Here is a 23,290-nt window from a genome sequence, read left to right as displayed (position 1 = left end):
GACATCTCACCAGTTCACAGCACCACCACCAACCCTTCCTCCCCACATCTGCAACCATAAACCAGGAAAAAATAAATCAAAATGGGTAAAGTATAGCAAAGTTATAAGCAAACAAAACGTTATAATGGAAAGTATTAGGCAGCACTAGCTTCCAGGCAGCTGCAGTCACCCTGCTGCTCCCCTTGCACCATTTCAGGATGCCTCCAGCATCATCTGTGGCAGAGACAGGCTGGTCCATGTGTACATGCACTGTTCCATGGCCACGCTCCCACTGTATGCCATGCTGTCTACACATGGGTACCATCATCATGCCCCTACTAGAAACATGTTAGCCATCACCGTTTCCATCACCAAGAGCCTGTGCTCACAGACTGCAAAGCTACTCAGCACATTACAAATGGCTGATCATTCTGAAAATGAGTAGAGAGCACTTGAATAACAGGGACGTGGTCCAAAGTTCAATTAATTTATATTGTAAAAATGTATTGAGTTTCAATTTAGGCCTTTTAAAGCAGCAGGAGCTATGCATCAACTGCCACGCAACCCTCACTGTTAATAATTGGCCAATTTGCTAAACTGCATGGATGAAGCTGTAGTTAATGATAAATGTCTTGTCAGCATGCTACATTTGAAAACCACGAATTAGGAAAACATCTGCTTAAATCCAAAGTATGACTAAGAGAAAATGAATGGGTTTCATATTTAACGTTTAACTTCCACTAGCAACTGCGAGGCACATCTGTCTCCCAAAATCCAAAACGCCGTTTGGATAAGTGCATCATTATGTAATGACAAGACTCCCTGCCAGCACAAGCTGACACCACTGTGCTTCAGAGCTGAGGTGCCCTTTGTTTTCCACTGTGATTTCTATCTCTTACTCTCTGACTTGCACTTACCGCACAGTTTGCTGTAAATTTGATTATGGATGAGAGTCAGGGCCCAAGTACAGCCAAGACAACACGGAAGCTTTCGGAAACCCCATCCCATGAGATCCTGAGGACCCATAAAAGCTAAAGGGGTACAAGGGACTCAGCAAGCAGGAGGTCCCATGCTGGCGCACACACACTTATCACTGTTGCTGGATGTGGCACAACCCTGTGCCTAGGCTATATTGTGCCACCAGCACCTGGAGTGTCCTGGCTTATGATGTGGCATGTGGTAGTTGCCACAGTCCAGCCAATTATTTAGTTTTATAGCTTGTTATATCTTTTGTAGGCTAAATAGGCTGTAAAACTCCCTTACAAGTTTTATAGAGCAGGCAAATAAGAGCTGCCTGGTGGTCTTAAAATAAAAAGAAAAGCCAGCAGCCAGCATATGATGCTTTCAGGCTCACGAGCTACAGATGACTCCTATTCCCAGCAATCTAATTCCACCGTGCCACAAGCCTACGCAGCAGCATGCATACCCTGACAGCTGCAGTCTTTTCCCAACTGTGACGGCTACCTGCTGGATGTGGGCACAGGATCCCTCTCTCCAGTGAAACCATCTAACTCAATGCAAGCCCTGAAGCTCCCTCAGCTCCTCATATTTTGACCAGCTTTGGAGCACTGTCTCTAAGAACCCCCCAGCACATGAGTAGTGCCCTGCCAGAGAGCCCACTGCCTGGGCATGCCAGGGCATTTGCTTCTCCTCAGCTCTGCAGTCACTTCTGGGCTCTGCAGATGGGCATGGGGAAGGCTTGCACAACTGGATGGTGGACACCCAGATTTGAGGATTTCTGTTCTGTTATGAAATACAGGGTCTAAGAGATGCAGGAGACCAGTGTGCAGAGCTTTGGAATTTTCTTTCCCTCCTTCTGTTCTGCAATTATAATATTTATGTATTTGATAACATCATTTTGTAAATAATCCTGCTGCAGATTTACTAAGCTATTGGAAACTGCGAACACAAAGTGAAGACAGCACTCATCTAAGGCATTTAATGGAGGCCATTCACACTCATATACACACACTTCCCACCCCGGCTCATCCTCAGGTTACCAAAAAGCAGCCCCCATATGCTCGTGGGGGGTCTCTGCTGGGAGATGTTTCAAAGCAGCTGAATGAGCCTTTCATGCTCTATTGAGCACCCAGGGAATTAGCCTGCGTCAGCCCAAGTTAGCTCTATCCCATGCAAAACATTCCCGATTATAAGGTCAGAGATGTAAAAAGTAAACAGAAGTTGTCCTCTTCGTTTATTTACTTAACATCGGTTGTACAGCTGCAGTCTTTGCACAACTAGGAAAGCCAGAAATGGTCTTTCTTTACTGAAATAATGACAGGCAAGAGCTCTGCCCTACCGTTCCAGGAAGAAATCCATAAACCAGGCAAGTTTTCACACAGCTCTGGGAGATAGGAGTTGAAGATGTGCATCAATTATCGCAATACTCACAGTGAGATTGCAAACATTGGTCAGGCAATATTGCTATAAATCAATTCAGCCCATCTGCTACCCCTGTAATCCTTATTATGCTGCTAGCATCCAAGAACAGCGAGCGACACACGTTGCCAGAGGTAAAGTTTCTAGATGGCTGGATTATTTGAGTAATCCTGTCTACAAGAGTGATGAAAAGGCTGAACACAAAACATGTCTATCAGAGCAGACTGACAACCTGGAGCTTGATTTTCAAATTGCAAAATTAAGAAGTCTGAAATGCTCCCCAACACCTTTCAAAATGAAGAAATGAAATTAAGAGTCTGAAGTACTGAAGCGATGATCTTGGCTGCAACTATTTAGTTAAGAATTATTTTTTCTCAAATACTTGAAATGCTGCACAGAGTATGAATTTGAATACTTTAAAAAAAGACTAACTCATAGCAGTGAAAAGTTCATTTTCTTGCATTTGGCATAATCCTGCACATCTTTTAAGATTTTTCCATTCCCTCCCCTATGACACATTTGCTTTTACATATAATTACATCTACCTGTCAAAACCTTTGAAAGATAATTTTTAGATGTTTTTTGTTCCAAAAGCTGCACTTTCTTTCCGAGCTGTCTATATCATTGTGCTCCTTTCAGAAGTAAAATGGCCAAGGATGTTAAGAGACCAAAGTATCCCAGATGTATGACTCTGCGTTAGGACAGTATTAGATTTGAGACCCTGTTTGCAATAGCATGATGGGTTTTCATCCATTAAAGCTGCTTCTGAATCCATTTTTCTAACAGTTATGAAACTTTAAATTTTTAATTCAGGACTCCTGAATGCATCAAAGAGAACCATTTCCTAATTATCCAAGCACAAAATCAATTATGTTCTGTTATGGAGAAGTGTGAGCATCCCTTCCCTGTAATGTCTCATTTGTTCCAAACACATGGGGCTGCCTTCTCTAAACTCATCCAAAACAATTGCTGCTGTATTAAAAGAGCAAATAAAGCCCCCTTAAAAAAAACACAGTTCAGTTGTTATATAGATGAAAGTAAAAAGATATTAGGGATAAACCTATCCTTCAAATAAAAATGCACCAACAGTAGTTAAAACTGAGGTTATACATTTGTATGTGAGGACAGAATTCGGCCTCTTGAATTCAAGGGAACTTCAAAAGCTGTATTTCAAACACTGGCAGAAGTAAAGACAAAGTTCAACAATCTTGGCAACATATGTTAAATATGAGATTAATTAATTACTACAACAATATTTTATGTTACGCTATTTTGCAGATTCCATTAAGAATACAGGGTTTATGTTCATTTTTCCTTGTTGAATAAATAACCCCACCACTTATGTCAATAAAAACTAGAGCACTGGATAAAAAACGGTCACAGGAGCTTTTTCCTATACTCTAGACTGCATCTGGCTGACACTAAATGACTGTTTACTTTCTCTACAGCTCCACAAGGAGTATTTTCTTTGGGATTTAGTCAAGTTACATCCTTGGTCATAAAAGCTTGGAAAGTCTGCTGAAAGGAGAAACCCCTCCACCTTTATAATTTAAGCTCTGAACTTATCTGCTGCCGAACTTTTATTTTGCTGAGTTTTGGTTAGAAATGATAAAAAAAGAGATCATGTTTCACAGTGAGTTCAGCTAATGATGGGGAGCACTAAAAACCTTAAGCTACTCTAATACTTTTATAAGCTGCAAGTAAGACCCTTCTTATCCCAAATAACAATTTATAAAGCCCTCCATTATACTATTGAGAGAGTAAATTAAAACATCGGCCAATGTATACACGTGCTTTGCCAAGTGAGTTTTGCATAGAGTTGACCACTGCCAAATATATTATCTGGACAATCATCTGACTTAACAGTTAGCTGGAAGATGAAATATAAAACATTATCACAGAGCTGTTACACTCAAAGTTCCCAGACTTGATAGGAGTTAAGTGCTGCCTCTGACTGAGAATCCTTTTTGCTCCATTGAAACTTTCAGCTAAAATGTTCTCTGCCTTTGTTTATATGTAGAGCAGTCAAGCAATTTGTAGTGGGAAAGGGACAAGATAAAGGGGCAAACAGCGGCTGTGTCTTGGGTACAGTCGTGATCACAGAGATAAAATCAGCTCTTAGGAGGATGGTTATACCAGCTCCCAAGGATCACCAACCTGAACTCAACCACCCCTGACGTATTTATTTAATCTGCTCTTAGGAACCTTCTTTCATTGAGATTTCATGACCTCCGAGGCTCAACTTTCTTTAGTCTTAAAAAAGCTCCTCTCAAGGCCTACAGTGGCTCTTTGCTGACAGCATAACGTGTCTTCCCATGTATTCTGAGAAGGGCTTCTCTTACCTTCCTGGAGCTGCTATAAGATCTTCTCTACAACCTTCCCAGCTCCCTTCTCTGCACATTTTATGTTACATTTGTTTATAATGCCCAGTATGCTTGCTTTTCGTCATAATAGCACAGCCCGTGGTCCCATTACACCCAGATCCTTTCCTGAAGAGCTACTGCCCAGAGACATTGGTTGGGAGGGATCTCTGGAGCTCAGTTGATCTGACTTCCCACACTGAAAAGGCTAGCTCAGTCCTTTCAACTGTCCAATGGGTTTATCATATCACCCTTTCATATTGTCCTCATTAATATAACACCCAGGTTACACCAGATCTGGTTTGTCAGGATTACTCTGGACTCCAGTGCTGCCTCCAGAGCACTTGTAAATCCTCTCCTCTTGGCACTAGCTGCAGATTTAACGGATGCTTTGTTCATCAATGAGTGTCAAATAGACTAAAGACTGTTCTCAAGAAGGGAACTGTGATGGACCATTCCAAATTCTTTCCAAACACCAGTAATTCAAAGACATCTCAGATACCTTTCAACTCTGCTTTGTGTGCTCAAGAGACCACACTCTTTACTCCCTGACAGTCAATTTTGCTAAAAATTAAAAAAAAACACAAGTGTCTTATTTGCAGTTACAAGGATAAAATCGTGGATCATCTCTGATGAGACTGATTTCTTATTACCAAATCCTGCTCTATAGCTCTGGGAGAAGTGTGTTTGGATTGTTACTTAAAGTCTACTATATGTTCTGGTTTCTTTACAGCAACATTTGCTTCCATTTGATTAAGCTGCTTTCAACTGCTGAACCCAAAGCCATAGACAGCAGTTCGTATTTACACTGCGACAACAACAAAAGCAGGTTATCACCAAAGCCTTCACTGGCCATCACACGTTCTTCCCTGTTATTCAGTATGTATTTTACCCTGGAAATATGTTTCTTATGTTGTGTGGAACTCCAGATTGTATACTGGCCTTATTTCTGCTTTCCTTCATGCAGCACATCTCCATAATTAGGCAAAATTCAACTCCTTTCAAGTAAGGGATGTACTATAGTAAATGTACCACCTAAACCCAAGGTTATAGGTAACACTTTTCAGATGCTGGGACAGTTATCACTTTGTTTCATGAAATTTAAATGTTGCTTGGTTTTGACAATGTGCCACAGTATGACAGGCATGTGTCTGAGTTTTAGTGTGCACATGGGTACACTGGTCTACATTTTAAATTTCAACAGGCAGCCATACAAATCCCTTTCACTATACCGCGATCACCTATCTGCAACTGCTTCCCAAGGAAATGTCACCCTTTATTTACTAAGAAACGCATTTTTAAAACTGTATCTTAAATGTATGCTAAAAACTGTTGGAAATAGCTGTAGCACCAGAGCAGTGCCCTCTGTAACATGTTGCAAAGACCTAAATTAACAGAGAAATCGTGTCACAGTTTTAAGGAGCTTTCAGAACAATCTGCGACAGCCTGGCAGTGCCATGCTGCCTGTGCCTGCCTCCCAGCACACTTCCTGCAACAGCTCTCATCATTTAGCCTTCCAATACCCTTTATGGTACGAAGTCCTCAAGCTAGATCATCCCTGCCAACTAGTATCCCAACTGGGATCCTGTAAGAAGAGGTACTGGGGGTCCCCAATAACCTCATCGCCCTGACAGACAATAGTGCCAGGGTGCCATGCAGTCATGCCTCAAGCCCCTGGCAGCAAATAGCACACCCTTGGGGGTTTGCCTAGAGGCTGAGGGGCACAGGAGGCCTTTTGGGAGGGAAAAAGCAGGATAGAAGGCAGTATGGAGAGTACTGCAAATCCATAGGGTGACCAAAGAGGTCAGGACAGAGATTAACGTTGGCAGAGATAGGTAACCTTGGCGGGAATGGGGCGAGCGGCTCCAGCAAATGCACCCCTGCTTCAGGAGCTGTGGTTGCCACTCTGTTACAAGGCTCCATGCTGCTCCCAACCTTCCCTCAAAACCAAAAGAAATCTACAGAGAAATGATCTGGAAAGCTTATATTTTAAGTAAAAAATGCAGCCTTCAAAAAAATAGCAAAAGTCAGAAACCCTTCTAAGGCTTTTTACACAAACACGCGAATGCTCAACTGAAAAATAATCCTCAGCATATAGTACTTACTAGAAAAGATATTACAGTTATATCTCACTGCACCTTCTGCTAATGTGTTTTCTGCATGGTGCTGTTAACAACTACAAAAATAATAAGTTTGAGTGTATCAATATCTCACGCTGCCTGGAGGCACAGCCATTTTCAATTGTGCACTGAAAGTAGGAAGCGTAATGCGGCAGGCAGATAATTCCTCATTTGAATAAGCCATTTTTATTTCACAGCCATATAAGACAATATAAAAGCCCTTTTCGAAAGGTAGTATCTTCACTTTGTAGACAGGAAAATGACATATAATTGTGGAAAGGGTAAAGTGCTAAGAAGGGGTTTTATTTCTAAGTAGCTTCCATTTGTGCTCAAAGAAAGGGTTGCCATTTGTGTGGGGGGAAAAAAGAAAAACAGCAAAAATACTAAACTCACCTTTTTTATCTTTTTATTTTCAAATATTTGTCCCAATGATATATTTTCAAAGCTTGATGAAAAAGTGTATTGGTAAATTAAGTTTCTAGGAGACCACGAGTCGGCATTCATAGCAGTAATGGCACAGGCTGCAGCAATTGCACGCAAACCTGAGCTCTCCTGTTTGTACCCTTAGGTCAGCTGAAAAGCAACAGCTTGGGACTAAAAGTCACCCAGGAGCATCGCAATCATTTCATAATCAATCTAGTACCACCACCTCCACTAAAAGCTGTTTAAATGCCATGTGTTACTAACCACCATAGCACAGGAGCGCACAAGGAGAGACGCTGGAACTGCGCCTATCCAAAGCGGCCAACATGATTTACTTTCTCTTTACTGCTAGTATCTAAAAGTAGGCAATTTAAAGGAATATTTTAAGTTAAAAAAGAAAAAAGAAAACAAAGCTTCACTTATTTTTTAAATCAGATTTCTGATTCAAAAACCAGAACCTCTGTGGATTTCTCATGCTATATATTACATAACTGTATACTTAGGCCTATTTTTCAGTTTTCCTTTTAATGTATATTTTAAAAGCATGTCAGCGTTATAAATTCCTATTGTTTACATACCCACATGCATTACTGGTGTACATAAATTATATATGAATCTTATGAAGCCCAGATCTAATTCAGCTGTTACTGAAACGTGCTGCAAAGCCTTTCCTGATTTCAGTGTAGCAAGAGCAGTGCTCCTGTATCCCTTTTCGCTTATATTTAATTTAAACATAAAACATCAAAGAAGATTGCTCTCTTTTCATGATCTCTTTGAAATCAGCTTTTAATACTAGGTCATAATATTCATACTGTTACATGGAAGTAAGACATAGAGTATTTTAGCCTAGAAGCTTTCATTATCTATTTTGTAATGAATGTTGCCCATTTTTTTCTTTAATGCACCCCAAATTCTACGCTAAAGAAATTTTAGTGTGAATTTTGAAAGACATATAGGAGGTTTTTATTTTTCTTATGTTAAAGGGCAACAGTTGGTATGAATCAGACCTGAGCATGTTCCTTCTGGCAGAAAACAGCCCATGCCAGAACTGCTGGAACTCTCTGCCTTTGAGAAGTTTAATTTAGTGTCTTGAATAATAAACTGCCATTCAATCAACCTTGTGAAACAAAACATGAAACAGGACGGGGCTTAAATCTTGAACAGGGACCAAAAGAGTTTTCCACAAAGGAAGCAAAATTGGGAGAGGCATTTTAGATTAAATAACGTCAATTATTTTGTTCTCCCTTTTTGTCTGCCTTCAGTATTAATTAGGAGTAACTGACAGTTAATACGCTCCAAGCTCTGCACGGTAAAATTGATTAGTATACTAAGATGGAAAATACAAATCAGTTTTTGATGAAAAATATCAGGTTTCAGAGCACTGCATGGGGCAGCTGTGAGGAAGCAAAAAGTGTGAAGATATTAACCCATCCACAACACTCAGCTGGGCATTTGCCCAGTCCTCCTGACCAATCTGTCAAGGCAGACTGCCGGCCACTACTCTTTGGTTAAGCAGTGCATTATTTCCTCTTAATCTTTGCTTGCTGGCTTGTCCGTGTTTACTGTAATGTACACTGCTCAGTAGCCACAATCTGTATATCTAAACAGCTTGTACAATGAAGGAAGAACAGGTTTTAATTCATTCCACTGGCCTGCATAGTAGATGCTACACCTTATGTTACTGATGTATCTTATAATCGCAAAGTACCACTCTGGGGCCCAGAATTCTTTGTGTGAAAAGATGTCTTAAGAGTTATGACCACTATATTTTTTAAATATATAATTATTTTCTTTAAAATTATCTTATTTATTTCCTAAGCTTTACTTCTAAGGAAAAAAAATTAGAAAGCTGTCTTGAAGTATAAAGTCTCACTAAAACCAAAAATACAAACAAAATACCCCCATTAATAATGTTGCTCTGATTCTTTCTAATTTATTTTATTCCAAGGAACTCTATTCAAACTCTAATGACAAAATTTCCAAATCGAACTGCCTTTGAAATATTTTGTTATTTTGACTTATTTCACATTTTCAAATAACTCCCTGCCCACTGGTTATAAATGACATTAATGTAATTCTGCTTTGTATCTACTCACACAGACGATGAGGGTTATTACAGGGTGGTTAACCATGGCAAATCAATAGGATACAATATGACGTGGAATGCCTTTTAAAGTAGAAAAGCCCTGGTATTACAAAAAGCTAAACACTATAAGGAGCTAGAGCACACACCAGATCGTACCGTTGATTTGAGATTCCCGTTAGCGGTTTCCTCCTGCGCTGCACACGCCTGCCTTTTCCCTTCGCTACGGAAAGAGCTGTGCCTCAAGATTATGTTCTAAAGATTGCTAAGATATTCTGCTTGGCAGATTAGCACCCGTCCTTGCTGGAGATGGGGCTGACAGGCGTTTTGGCGAGGCGGTGGGTGACATCTTACCTTCTTGCAACGCGTATGGCTGCCGGGAGCAACGAGTTGGTGCGGAGGAAGTGCAGCTAGGAGCCGATGTCAGCGTTGCGCACATACTGCCCGGTAACATCCCGCTGACATTCTACCTGCTCTCTGCACCCTGGCTATTCACAAGCTTCCTTTCACAAAGTCACAACTTCGGGAGTGAAAAAAAACCCTCACTCCAGCCCAGCCCAAATGGAGGACTGGAAGGCAGATCACGTGGCCGCCAGGCGCTGGTCTTGTTGCATTACACACAGCAAGTGTGGATGGCAAACAATATCGGTTGATGTTTATGCCACATGTTCTCAGTCTTTTCACGTATCAGCACCAAAATCCTGTTTCTGCACAGCGTATCGCCATGGGATCCTACCAGAGAGGGTTACGGTCTAATAAGGCAAACTGAAGAATACACATGGCATGCTAAAGAAGACCAAGAGGAACTGACATTTACAAAGCGAACCCTTGCTCTGGAAGGCAACGAGCATTACCCAGTGAAGTTTTAACAATTTCCTAAAATGCACACTCAAATACATCGCGTTTTAGTCCCTGAGAAATTTGTCCATGTTCAAATGATCTGCCTCTTGAGGACAGTTGAGATTTTGAGGCAAAACACTGTTGCTATTTGGGCTAATATTATTGCTCAAGTCAGCTATCTGCCTGCTCAAAAACAGTCAATAGAAATGAGATTCATAATTCAGCGCTAAATCAATGCTCCAAATGTATATGAGCGCTGACCTGTGCCACGGACTCTGCTGGGACTCCCAATGCAAGGGCAAAAGCAACGCGAAAACTCCACATCCTTAGTGTAGTATTTGAGGAGTTAGCAGGTCTCTTCCCATTCCTGATCCATCTTTGTTAAACCAAAGCTTTTCAATAGCAAGTTTTGCACCTTCCTAAGCCAAAAGTTTGTGTGCTTTACATTTAGATGGCAAAATTATTGATCTTTCTGATATTTCATATTATTCAAAAATGACCACAGACACAAAAAAGCTATTTTCTTGTCCCTGCCTCTAACATATGTAATCCAAATAAGAAATAAATGAGCTGTTCTCCTATATCCAAAGATCAAAATAAGCCAAATATTTCTATTTTTGCCTGTGGTACATTAGCCCCTTCAGCCCATCAGACCACTCTCCTTACGGCTGTTTAGTTGGCCACGCTGCTAACCTCCTGGGACACACAAGAGCTTGTTAAACTTTCTCCTTGCAATTAACAGCATTAGTCTGGAAACCTTTTACAGTAGCAGTGGCAATTCTATATGTGACATGATCCTTCTACGGAAGATGCCATTCCCAAAATCACTTTGCAGTAAGGCAAACCACAAGCTAAATCAGCTTGTTAATACACACCTCTTACCTTTAAATAAAAACTTATAATCCTGTAATACTTCACACTTGCTCAGACTGGAGTCCAGAGGGGTCTCCATCCGTGTTTTTCTTTCTTTCTTGCCTTCTTTCTTCCTTCCTCTGCCACGCCAGAGAGCTCTCCCCACCTCTCCAAAGGAGAAAACTACTGTTCAAGTTTCTGGCTTTTCTCTAAATGAAAAAGCCTTTAAGAGATGGCAAAAACTGTGACTGAACAGGGAAAGGCGCCTAACAGGTGGTCCAAGTGTGTTCCTTCACACATGCAACTCTCATCAGGAAACAGCGGAAAATTCAGGGGAAGGAGAAGGAATTAGCAAAACTTATGGGGCTTTTCTGCAGCCTGTCACATCATACCCCAGCACAGGCAACCTCACGCTCTCCTCTGCATCTGCACTGCATTAAACAGGATGAAGAAACACAAACCAACTTTCACTTGAGCATGAACTCTCCTCTCCATGTCACCCTCAGGACAATCACATGAATCACATATGGCGAACTCAGCCTGGGAACTGCGCTGGGACCTTTCCGGCCAGGAGCAGAGCTAATCCTCACCGCTGCCCGCATATGGCTTGTGACTGAGCGCCGCAGGTTCCTCCCTGCCTGCAGCTGCTGGCCCAATGGGCAGCACGAGCAGGGCCAACTGGATTGTGTCAGCAGATGGACTTGCATTTTTTCCATCGAGTCGGAACAGGCTAGTAACGAAGGGAAGCAAGGCGAGTAACAGGGGTGATTTGATTTCAGAACTTGCTACCTAGCGCGCAGGCTGCATGCTCGCTGATCTCTTTAGAGAGGGAAAAAGATTCACTCTCCCAGCTCCACGGTTCCCCCTAACTTGCATTTGCATCTGTCATCAGATACTCGTGTTTCCCTTCACACCCAGGAAACAACTTGCCCCAAAACGACAGCGTTCCAGGCAATCTGGCAAGTCTCATCCCTGTGGCATGTCCTTGCCTCCTCTGTTTGCTAAGATAGGATAAAAAAAAGAGAAAGAAGAAGAAAAGAAAGAAACCAGCAGCTAGTCCTCCTCCCACCCCCCAAGGAAAGACCTGCCATTCAGAATAGATGGGTTACCATTTGCTATAATGAACCTTTCCAGTCTTTTCTGCTACCTCAATTGAAAGTCATAAATGTAATTAAAAGTAAAAATAAATCATAAAAATAAAGTAGTAAAAAGTAAAAAAACAAACATCACTTTTGAAAGTGAATCTACCTCAGAGGGAGACGGTGAAGCCTCTCAACTGGTTAAATTTCAGCTGGGAGCCTCCTCATAGTTTTCAGATAGCAATGATGTGCTAGTCTCAATATCCACCTTGTAGGCTCATGCAGGTCTCTCAAATTCCTGACTCTCTCTGCTAAGGTAATATGATGCTTCCAGGGGCTGGTGAAACTAGAACAGCTCATTGCAGTCTTTGGAGTATTAGTGGGGGTAAAGATGAAAAATACATTCAGACCACTTGTATCACCAAGAAAAAAACATCCTCAAAGATGAAGTAATGCAGCTGAGAACAAACCTTAACTGAGCAGTTGGCACACGTGGAGAGAAATAACTCAGTCGATGGCAATAACATATCTGATGAGCAGCTGTAAGTCCTGTGGTACAGCTCTTCAGGAAATTTTGCTCTCTAACACTCTACTTGGGGACTGTTTCTGCATGGCTTTCTAATTGACATGTCAGTGTTTTCTTATCAATTGTCCACCATAATATCTGGACTCCTATATCTCTTACTGCATTTAAAAAACTTTCTCTATGACAGCAAGCACAAACAATTTCAGATCCTGCCCCTATCTCCGGAGTTCCTGGATCATAGTATTACTGTTACAAAACCCATCAGTACGTCATTTGGGAAACATCCTGAAAAGTCAGATGCATCGGTGCAAGCCAAGCAGGGATGTGACGGATCAATTTGAATATTTAAACAGCAGAATTAAAAAGAAAATAAATGCGCAGCCATCTCCAGATATGGGAGCATCCCCACTCAAAGGAGATTACTGAGTAAACAACACATCCTGATGTCCGATGGAATATGAGCCTGAAAATCCCTTGGCATAAGCTATCATCTACAGGGTGGGGGGTGGAAGAAGCTTATCTCCATGTTCCACAAAAAATCAGCATCATAGCCAAGCCTTTTATAATACCCTAAGAAATAAGACACTGGCAGGCAGACAGAATTGTGGTTGGATCTGCTGTAAGAATTTCTGTAACAATCAAATAAGTTATTTTATAGGAGTTTGTTACATCCATCTCGACTTTTACGATGACGTATGCAGTAAAACAGAGCAGTGTTTTCTTCCCTCAAGAAAGAAGAAGAAGCTGTCTGCACAGCTCATGCAGAAACCTTCACATGTATTTTTCTGCCTTTACTCACAGTCAGCCTCTCCTCCTGAGCTCTCATCCTGCTGTGCAGAGTAATATTCAAACAAATGGTTTTAAAAAATCCAGCTACAACTTTCTGCAGCTGCATTACAGCCTGATTTGTCCAGGACAGGAAACCAGCTTCCTTATTGGGACTGGAATCGGACAACTTCATCAACAGCTTATGACAGACAGGAAAACCGAACATCTGTCTTACATGTCTGTATCTCAAGTAACAAATTAAAGACCAGAAATACTCCACAGGACAGCTATTCCAAAATGTTTGCATTCCTGGGCATCAACAGTCTTGGAGGACCACTAGCTAAGCCAGTCAAAGTTCGTAAGTACTTTTTAACATGGCATCAAGAAACAGTGACAAACTTTGTCATTGTCTTTTAGGATTATGAGTGCTACTGCTGTTAGACATTAAAACAGGCCCATATCAGCATTTCTAACCTTTGTTTTAGTTGATCAAGTGTCCACAGAGACTAAGGCTACAGAGTTCAGCAGCATCAAATCTAACTGCTGATGTAAACAATCCAGAATACAGGGCAGTGCTGCTGTCAGGGTTAGGGTCAGGGTCATGCCTACTCCCCAGCATCAGACCAGTTGGGATGAGCTGTAAAACCTGGTTTTGAGAGGGTCAAACCACCCTCTGAGTGTCATGGCATGAGACATACATGTTACACTTAAGGTCAGTGACCCTTTCCAGTCAAGAAAACCTCTACCAAGCTGAGATGACAAACATGAACCTCCAAATGCCCAGAAGGAAGCACACAGGATTTGCCTGTGTTTATTCCTATCGAGGCTTATTCTGCAGTTGGTTCAACTACAGTGCTAATCAAGTACTTTAACACAAATATATTAGCTCCACAGAAAATACAATTTAGCAGAGAAAATAGTTAGATATTAAATAGGACCAGTCACCCACGTGTGCAATGTGGGCTGAAAGCATTTCACTGTAGAGAAGCGCCAGCCTTCTGCACTACTGCTGGCAGGTTCCCATCTACAGCCAGAGAATGGTTACCTGCTTTAATGATGTTATTCCTCTCTTTTGTCATTTCTGCTGTGTTTTGTGTTGTAGTTCACAGTGAATGCAGGGGCTCATTACCACACAGGGAAACAATCTGGACTGGGACAGCAGCTGAAGATGGTGTAAATGTTAAGCACTATTTTATAAAGAGATCTTAAGCTGTTTCCGTAAGTGCCTTGTTTTTGAATTACCTACTTGCATTACTAAAATCCTCCAGCACAACAGATCAGTCTTGAAGTCTTTCTCTGTCATCACATTTAGTAAGCCTTCAGTTGGGTCTTCTGGGTGTTTTCTGGCCTGTAGTCTCTGTGTCACTAATACCGTCAGATGCCACCTAATTTGTCTATTGAAGTCAAATCCTCCTTCATAATTGGAGTTTGAAAGGGAATAATACACACAATAAGCTCTGCTGCACACTCCAGCATTAGTATATGGATAATTCAAAGAGGGCTACCCAGATGTCACTGATGAAAACTCAGTAACAAATCATTTAGTTGGGGTTTTGTCCCATTTGGCCATAGACCTGGAAAAGGAAGACACGACCAGCTAGGCTTTTACCACTACAGAATGGTGTTTAGTGCAAGACTTCTTGTCCTGCTCAGTTATTCTCACCTAATGCAACACAGATTTTTGTACAAACTGCAAACCCTGCAGAGCTGCCATCAATTTTCAGCACAGTAAGGGTTTGTTAATTTTCTCCTCTAGCAATGAGTGTGGCTCAAATACGTGGGGCCACCACAACCCAGCTCTTCAATAGCTTTGTCGGGAACGTGCAGTACGGTACGCAAAAAATGTCTTTCCTTGTCTTATATATCAGTCTTGGGGGGTGTGATGAAGACAGCCAGTCCCAAGTGCCCTGTGCCAAGCTACATGTGAGCATCACATTCTGCTGCCCCTTTGCATGCCTGGCTGGATTAGCCGATGTCAACAAGAGAGTTACACCCTTCCCTACATGGACACATGCGGGGCGTACAACTCCACACACACCACGGGTAGGGACTGGGAGGACGGGACGGACAAAGCACATGCTCAAGGCCCTGGGAAGAAATGCCAGTCAAGTTCTGACTCTTGAAACAGCATCAGAGTTCCTTGAAACAGAGCCAGCACCTTCCCCTGGGGCGGAGCGAACACACTGAGCAGATTCTGCTCTGAGTAGAAGTCTCCTGATAGCAAGGTGCGGGACAGCCCAGCGCTTCAGTGCTGCCAGCCTTCTTGGTTCCTCATCACTTGTCCTCTCTGGGGTTTGCACAGCTGGTGCAATGAGTACAGTGGCACTTGAGCATCTGACAATGATGCTGAGGAGGAAAGGCTCAATGATCTGCCCAGTCTGGAGGATCTCCAGTTTCTCTATGTGGTGTATGCACCACCATGAAAGCAGAAGACAATAGGACATAAATTCAGATTGTGTCCAGTGCTTCCCCTGTCCGTCACACATTATTTTTGTTACAGAGATGGCTGCTGAGCACAAGCAGTGACATGCCAATGGCCCTCTTGGCCTCCAAAGAGGGAAGGAGGACAAGCAACACCAAGTCTACAAATGGATCATGCAGTGGAGAGGATAGAAGTGTTTAAAATGAAGTTAAAGGCAGGCTCAAAGCTGCCCTAAGGCAGTAAGCCTAGGGGCGGAGCAGAAAATGAAAATGTCAACAAGAATGCAAGCAGGATGGACAGTTAAATGGGGGTTCTTCCATCTGATACCTACAACTTAAATAAAAAACCACGATACTGAAGTATTTTCAAATAAAGCAGCTGAATGCAAATGTGAAACGCTGCATGAAAATCACAGGAATAAGCCTGAGATTTAAATATCAACACTGACATATAGGATGAGCCATTCTAATAACATCTCCGTTCTGCTGCTCCCCAGGAAAACATGCTGATACGGGCTGGGAAATCTGAGGAGCAGCTCATGTGATGCAGACTTCTGACATTCCCCCAGCCGTGACTAAGCTTAAACAAGTGGCATTATCTGGTGTATTTGAAAGCAAGATGTGAACAACATCACAAAATGTTCTGGTTTGGATGGGGTTTGTGAAGTGAGGGATATTACAAACAAGTTTAAATTTGCCTGTGGCTTTTATAGTCTTGCCAGCCTGAACTGAGAGTGCTGAGAGTTAATAACATGAACGTAAAGAACAGCAGTTGTGTGAAAATGCCTATAATTGAGCTGACACCAGATACCACAACCAAAATAACTACGATTCCTATTACAGAAAACACAACCTTAGCTAGAAATAGAGCCTGAAGTGGGCAGTCTTAGTCAGTTTTAGAAGTTTTACATCATTACAAATACGCTGATATCTAAAGCGTGCTACTTCCAAACGTAGGATTAAATAGTGGGTCTGCACAAATACTCTTCCAGTTGTGAAGCTGAACATGCAAGTGAGCTTTGTGTTAACTGAAAAGTGAATAAAAAGGAACTGAAAATAAATGTCTGATGAGAAGCCCAGATGCTGATACCCTGATATGTGTGCACAGCTCAGGAACACAAAGCCCAAATAGCACCTAAGCCCCCATGCAAGCCCAGCCTAAAGGCACACAGTGCACTACCCAGGGCTCCTGCATGGCAATTTCTCTTATGGGATTAATTTTGTTCTACATTCACAGGGACTTAAAAAAAAAATAATAATCTTGAGATTATTTTTAAGACTTCTACTTTTGAAGAAATCAGAGCAAAAAGGTTTAACCAGCCTGGTTAAAACCACAAGGTCAGGGCTGATCTCTGGGCATCAGAATAATTCCTTTAACAACAAGAAATGGCAGCAGCTGACTTTTTATTGCCCAGTTCTTCAAAAAGCTCACCTGTCTCAGTAACAATTGCTGAGGTGGTAACCACCTTCCTAAATCTGAAATAACCCCAGACTGGTTTGGGTTGGAAGGGACCTTAAAAATGACCCAGTTCCAATCCCCTGCCATGGGCAGGGACACCATCCACTAGACCAGGTTACTCCAAGCCCCATCCAACTTGGCCTTGAACACTGCCAGGGATGGGGCAGCCACATCTTCCCTGGGCAACCTGTGCCAGGGCCTCAGCATCCTCACAGAGAAGAACTTCTTCCTTATATCTAGTCTAAATCCACCCTCTTTCAGTTTAAAGCCATTTCCCCTTGCCCTGTCACTACAGGTAAAAAGCCTTTCTCTAGATTTCTTGTCAGCCCTTTTAGGCCCTGGAAGCTCCAATAAGGTCTCCCCAGAGCCTTCTCTTCTCGAGGGTGATCAAGCCCAGCTCTCTTATCTTACAATCAGTATAATCTCATTTTATAATCAGAATTATTATCTCAATTATCTCAGCTAATAATCATAAAGTTAATTATTTTCTCATTAGTGGTTTATTTGGTTTGGGGTTTTTTTGTTTGTTTGGAGCTTTTTTTGTGGGGATCATGTCACTGCATTTAGACCATAAAGTCAGAGGAAGCCCTCTCACTTGCTGATTGAACTTATGCACAGAAGAGGCAACTACAAACCTATTGTTATGCATGACATCTTTTCATTAGTTACAATTGCTTTTTAAAAGATTTTCTAAACATACATGATGTGAAGTTAAACACAGCCTCTTCAGATACAAAACAATGCATGTTTTCCATCTATTTCTATTTCCATTTCTCATTTCTAATTTTTCCCAGCTAGACTTTCACATTTAGCTCAGAACTGAGATGCTCGCTGGTGGATGCTGCCACCCAATGGCTTTTTAGTCATCAGCAGCATAAAATATATAATAAAATTCAAGTAGATGTAATGTGAACCAGTTCTGCTTCTGCTATAGGAACAGAAAGTGTCCGCATAGCACACTTCCACTAAAGAGATCCTATGAAAAATGACCCTATAAAATACACGTTAAAAATACTCATTTGATGAAGGTGCAGAGGAAGAAAGTCCTCAGAATTTCAGCTGATTGCTCTTACTATCATCTCCAGCAATAAACACGGGTGAGCAATTCAGCTCGCATGGACATCACGTCCTGCACCCAGTACTCGGGCAGGCCCTTCTGAAGATGTTCCCCCACTGCACAAGAAGCGATAAACACCAGCTTCCTCCTTCCCCTTGCACATGAGTCCCTCATCAGTAACAGGAGCTGCCTCTGGGCAGTTTTCTTCCCAGACATTTAAGATCCAACCCAGATTTCCAAAGGGAGAAACTGAGCGCTCAGTTTACACAGCAATAAAATACTTATTCCTAGGCGCTGTGACCGGTACTGGGTATAGGACAGGGGAAGTTGTGTGGATTGGTAGCACCCCCTGAAAGCCTGGCTACACTTTAGCCCTACCTGACATAAAGCAAATGGCCCTCAGGAGTTTTTAATTCGGGGTGGGGAGAAGGATCCAGTAAATTACCTTGCAATCTCTGAACAGAGAGATAAAGCAAAAGGGCCTTTAAGAAGAGAAGCAAAAGGAAATAAAAGGCCAAGATTGAGGAGAAACAGAAAACTCTAGCTTCATTCCTGCACTCAAGTCTACAAGAGATTGCTTTGCCCATGGAGAACCTCACAGTGGAGAAAGCACTACAAAGCTTCCTGCAAGGAAGGAACCGAGGGCTTGTCACTGCCAACCTGGTGCACGCTTTGAGCTTGCTTCTGCATAATGGGGGTTTCCTTTCATTTCCCTCTCCAATCCCAAGCAGTCCTAAAAATGCATCCCCATCTTAGGCCTAAAAATGTCTCCCCATCTTAGCAGTCCTAAAAACATCTCCCCAGTGAACAGCCTGACCACATTTGTGAGCACCATTTCCCCTGCAGCCAGGGAGGACCATACTGGAGCTGTATGGCCCTTACCAGACAGAGCTCAGACAAACACCAGCCTCAAACTGCTCCTGACCGACAGCCAAACACTAACACCCACAACAACATGGGGCAAACCCCACCGAGTTACAGTGAAACTTGCAGGGAGAAGGACTCCAACAAGAAGAACAAGCGACTGTTTTTCTCTGAAAGGCCACAAAAGGCCACATGCAGCAGGAATAAGATTGTGCATTATTGTACGTGCAATAAGATCTCCAAAGATCCTATTTTAATGCACAATTCAATTAAGAAGGTACTGACTAACAACCAATTCCTTCTGTCGTTTTGTTGTTAACAAACAAATCTCATCCTGCGTTATTTTCTCACTCTACATATGATTATTAACAAGCATTTTCATGTGCATTTGCTGTGTCAGAAGTAACAATGCAATAATAAGAGTAAACCAGTTCCCTTCAATATAGCAGCAAATTATTTTCCACACGCAAATTATCAGCAGTAAAAACTTTTTTCTCTCATAAAAAGATGTTTGAGCACTTTATTCTGTACTCACAGCAGTTTAAGACATCCACAGGAAAACACTGAGATAACAGGGGGGCTACAACTGGTCTTACTGCCGTGCACGTGTGCAAGGCATCCTTCTCCCCAGACTGGTACTTGAAGGGTGAAAGCGGAACAACCACTAGATGGGGATGTCTGGCTTCAGGATGTAACAAACCCAAGAGGAGCCTCAGTCAGCCTGAGGTAGCTTTTTCAGAGTATTAGAAAAAAGAGTGGGGAAAAGAGGGGGGAGGAGAGGGGGAAAGAGGGGGGAAAGAAAGAGAGGGGGGGAGAAAGAGAGGCGGAGAGAAAGAGAGGGGGAAAGAAAGAGAGGGGGAGAGAAAGAGAGGGGGGAGAGAAAGTCCATGCACTTGCCTTCTCTTTGTCTTTCTCTGATTGAGTGAAAGATCAACAAATTGATTGGCATGGTTAAAGGGATAAACAGTATGAGAAAAAAAACAACCAGAAACAGGCCAATGTGCATATTCCCAAGCTGACCTGATGGCAGTGCACCTCCTCTGACCCCCTGGCAGGTTGTCACACTTCTGACCATCTCTTTTTTTCTGACAAGGTACCTTTTGTGGCTTCATCTGCTCTTGGTCCTCCTCTTGTCTTGCCAGCCCAAGAGCAGGGTCCTCTTTTCCACCCTGCTAACCTTATGGTCCTCTCCCTCCAGCATTTGGTGGTCAAATTTTGCTGCTTCTCAATCCGTGCCTTTTTCCTTTCAGGTTAGAGCTAAAAGTTCAACATGCATCTCTCCTGTCTCAGTTAACAGGTCACCCATCCTTTCCTAACGTTTGCATGTCCCATGACAGAGCTCGTGAGCATACGTTCCCCCTCTTCAAATGGTTCCACAGGTCCCAGGGCATGAAGGCTGTATTACCAGTCCTCACCTTCAGACTCTTCACAGCACTCACTGGCAATGCTCTTCTCCTACCCACTTCACCAGCTTTGGAGTCCATTTGCTCACTTGCCCCTCTTCCTCCTTATGAGTGAAATGCCCTCTGTATTGAAATCTAAAGCCCCTTTTCCCTCTATCTTCAAACCTCCTCTTCTAATATTTCCCTTTTCCGCAGTGCCTGAAAGCAAGTGGGCAAATAATCCCAGACACGTGGAGCAGTGAGGAACTACTCAAAGGTACTTCAAATATTTCATACATCATTTAAAAATGCTAGTCTGTATCAAGAGAAGGATGTGCGCAAGACTCTTTCTGTGTGCTCACCTTTCGTTTGTTGGTCTTAGCTTGTCATTGCAAGAGAATCTGATTACACCTTCCCATAGCTGCAGACAATCCTATGCAGGAACAATACATATCTGAATGTAATGACTTTCTTTGAATGAGCATGTGAGAAGTTCACACCAGCTTTTCATAGCCACAAAAACTACCTGGGGAACCCTGTTAGGATACAGACGGATCTGAGGCTATTTCAAGCAAACTGGATCTTCCTTTTTTGCCTCAGCTGAAGACTATTTACTCACATGAAAGCCTTCTAACCAATATTTGTAAGCACTAAAACAGACATCAAATCATTTAAACCTTTCAGTGACTGTTTTTCTTTGTCCCAAGGTAAAAGATTATAAACAAAGCACCACTGTTTATTGCTTTGAAAGTAGCTGGGCATCTCCTTTCGAACACCATTGCATAAGAGTGAAAAGTGATAAAAAAGTAAGGAAAATGGTTGTAAAAAAGTTTCCTTCAACTTAATGTGCCAAATCTTTGATTTATTTCTAAAGCTGCTTTTCAGAGGTGACGCTGGTCAGGTTTTCAAACTTTGAGAAAACAAAAGAGAAGCAATTCTTGTTCAATGTGTTTTGTCACGTCTTTCAACTTACTGGAAAGCAAAGATAAATACAGAAGGCACTGCAGGCTGTGTTCTTGAACTACCGTTCGTCTTGGCCAAAGAGAAAATATTTATTGATGTCAGCATTGTAGACACAGCCTCTGCTGGGAAGTTGGTGTAACATATTTGAGATCTGAGAAGATGCTGTTAACGTTCACATGGGAGTCTCAGAGCATTTACAATACAAGATTAGTCCAAAATTTGCACATTAATGTGCCATACCACAGTGATGGAATAAAGATTCTCGATATAATTAAAAATAGACTTACATGAAGACCACATTTTAATCTGCTTTTCAAACACCTATTCAAAATTAACTGCAAGACAAGGTCACTCTACAAACCGATCAAGACCTCGCTGGGGTGTCTTAAAGTGTTCCCCTACCTTGTTTTCAACTACAGGCACTGGCTACAATTGAAAACCTCCACACATAGAATCATAGAATAGTTAGGGTTGGAAAGGACCTTAAGATCATCTGGATCCAACATCTGTACTGACGAAGGTTCAGACAGGATCATTACAGACTCACACACTCTGCAGCATCTGCCTATGAAGGGGCACTTCACCATTTGCAAGGCACAGCATTGTCCCGTGCTCTGGTCCTGCTCAGTGCTCTGTGTAGCCTATTAGGCTGTGGAATTCCCTCCTATCAAGCATGAAGAATATAATTCAGCGCATTATGCTTGAGCATACCAGTATCTGGGTGGGCACTCCGATTTATTAAAAGAATAACTATATGTGATCATCAGAAAAGACTTTAACTACAGCTCCATGAAAGATCCAGCGCAGAGATCTCTTGAGGAGCTGTGGACAATACTCCCAAAAGGAAACCCGAGACCATCCTTGGAATTATAACATCATCCACTACAGCAAGGAAGCATAAAACAGCTCATTAGCAGCCCTATCGAGTGACAGACCTAAAGCCAGCTCCAAAGTTGCCCACACCTGTCTGCCTATAAGCGCCTGCCAAAAAGCCAAATTCCACTGGGGAAAGAATCCTTGTCCCTCTTCTACATCTGGATCTTGCAACCCCGATATGGCCCAGGGAACTGCAGGTTTTCCATCAGCAGGGTGCACAGCTAGGGAGAGAAGATGAGCAGATGCTATAAGATCCCTCTCCCCAAAATGAGTGAATTCCACAGTACTGTGTTTCAAATGTGAAAACCCCAAATGCCATTGAAAATATCCATCAATTTTAAGTAGTCCAGCAAAGATTACACAGTGGCATTGAATACATCTCATTCATCTATAACCTGAAAATGCACAAGCCCTACTATTATCTTAGGAACTCATTTACAGTTGGCACCCTGAGATGTTCCTTTGACAAATGAGGAGCAAGCTGTACTCATAACATAATAGTTACTTTATAGTTTCACACTGAACTCCAACAACTCAATGAAAAGCCTCAAGTGTAATAAAACTAAGCAGAACTCTCAAAAGCAAGCCAGGAAATCTATCTTTCCACACCATCATTCATGACGATGTGAATCCTTCATTAATCCCCAAAGATCTGTATTCTAGAAACAGTGGGATTTTTAACATGCTTTATGTACAGACCTCAGGAACAACCTATCAAGAAATGTGATAGGGGAAATTAAACTAACAACTGCCATTCACACACAAGTACCCATCAGAGCTGCAGTGAGTGATTCTATCCAGACTCCAACCAGCATACCCGCATCATACTACACTCTACAGGAGATGGGAACAGTTCCCA

The 23,290-nt window shown here is 42.2% G+C and overlaps 1 protein-coding gene across 8 annotated transcripts in view; it reads right to left on the bottom strand.

Moving 5' to 3' along the window:
- Positions 1 to 23,290, bottom strand: part of RBM20 (RNA binding motif protein 20) — a 111,953-nt gene that overhangs the window by 25,722 nt on the left and 62,941 nt on the right. The window contains exon 1 of one of the 8 annotated variants that reach the window (XM_062607851.1): positions 11,067 to 12,069. The exons of 6 other annotated variants lie outside the window; for them this stretch is intronic. The gene's annotated coding sequence lies outside the window, so the exon portion shown is untranslated. Of the gene's footprint in view, positions 1 to 9,698; positions 9,865 to 11,066; positions 12,070 to 23,290 lie in introns of those variants that run through there. One more of the 8 variants, XM_062607852.1, reaches the window with a different exon arrangement.

This window comes from Pezoporus occidentalis, unplaced genomic scaffold, assembly GCF_034315485.1.
Source record: "Pezoporus occidentalis ecotype Australia unplaced genomic scaffold, CSIRO_AGI_Poc_V1 ctg127, whole genome shotgun sequence".
In the NCBI taxonomy this organism is placed as follows: Eukaryota; Metazoa; Chordata; class Aves; order Psittaciformes; family Psittacidae; genus Pezoporus; species Pezoporus occidentalis.
The sequence above is the reverse complement of the archived record's forward strand: the minus strand, read 5'-3'. Positions and strand labels throughout refer to the sequence as shown.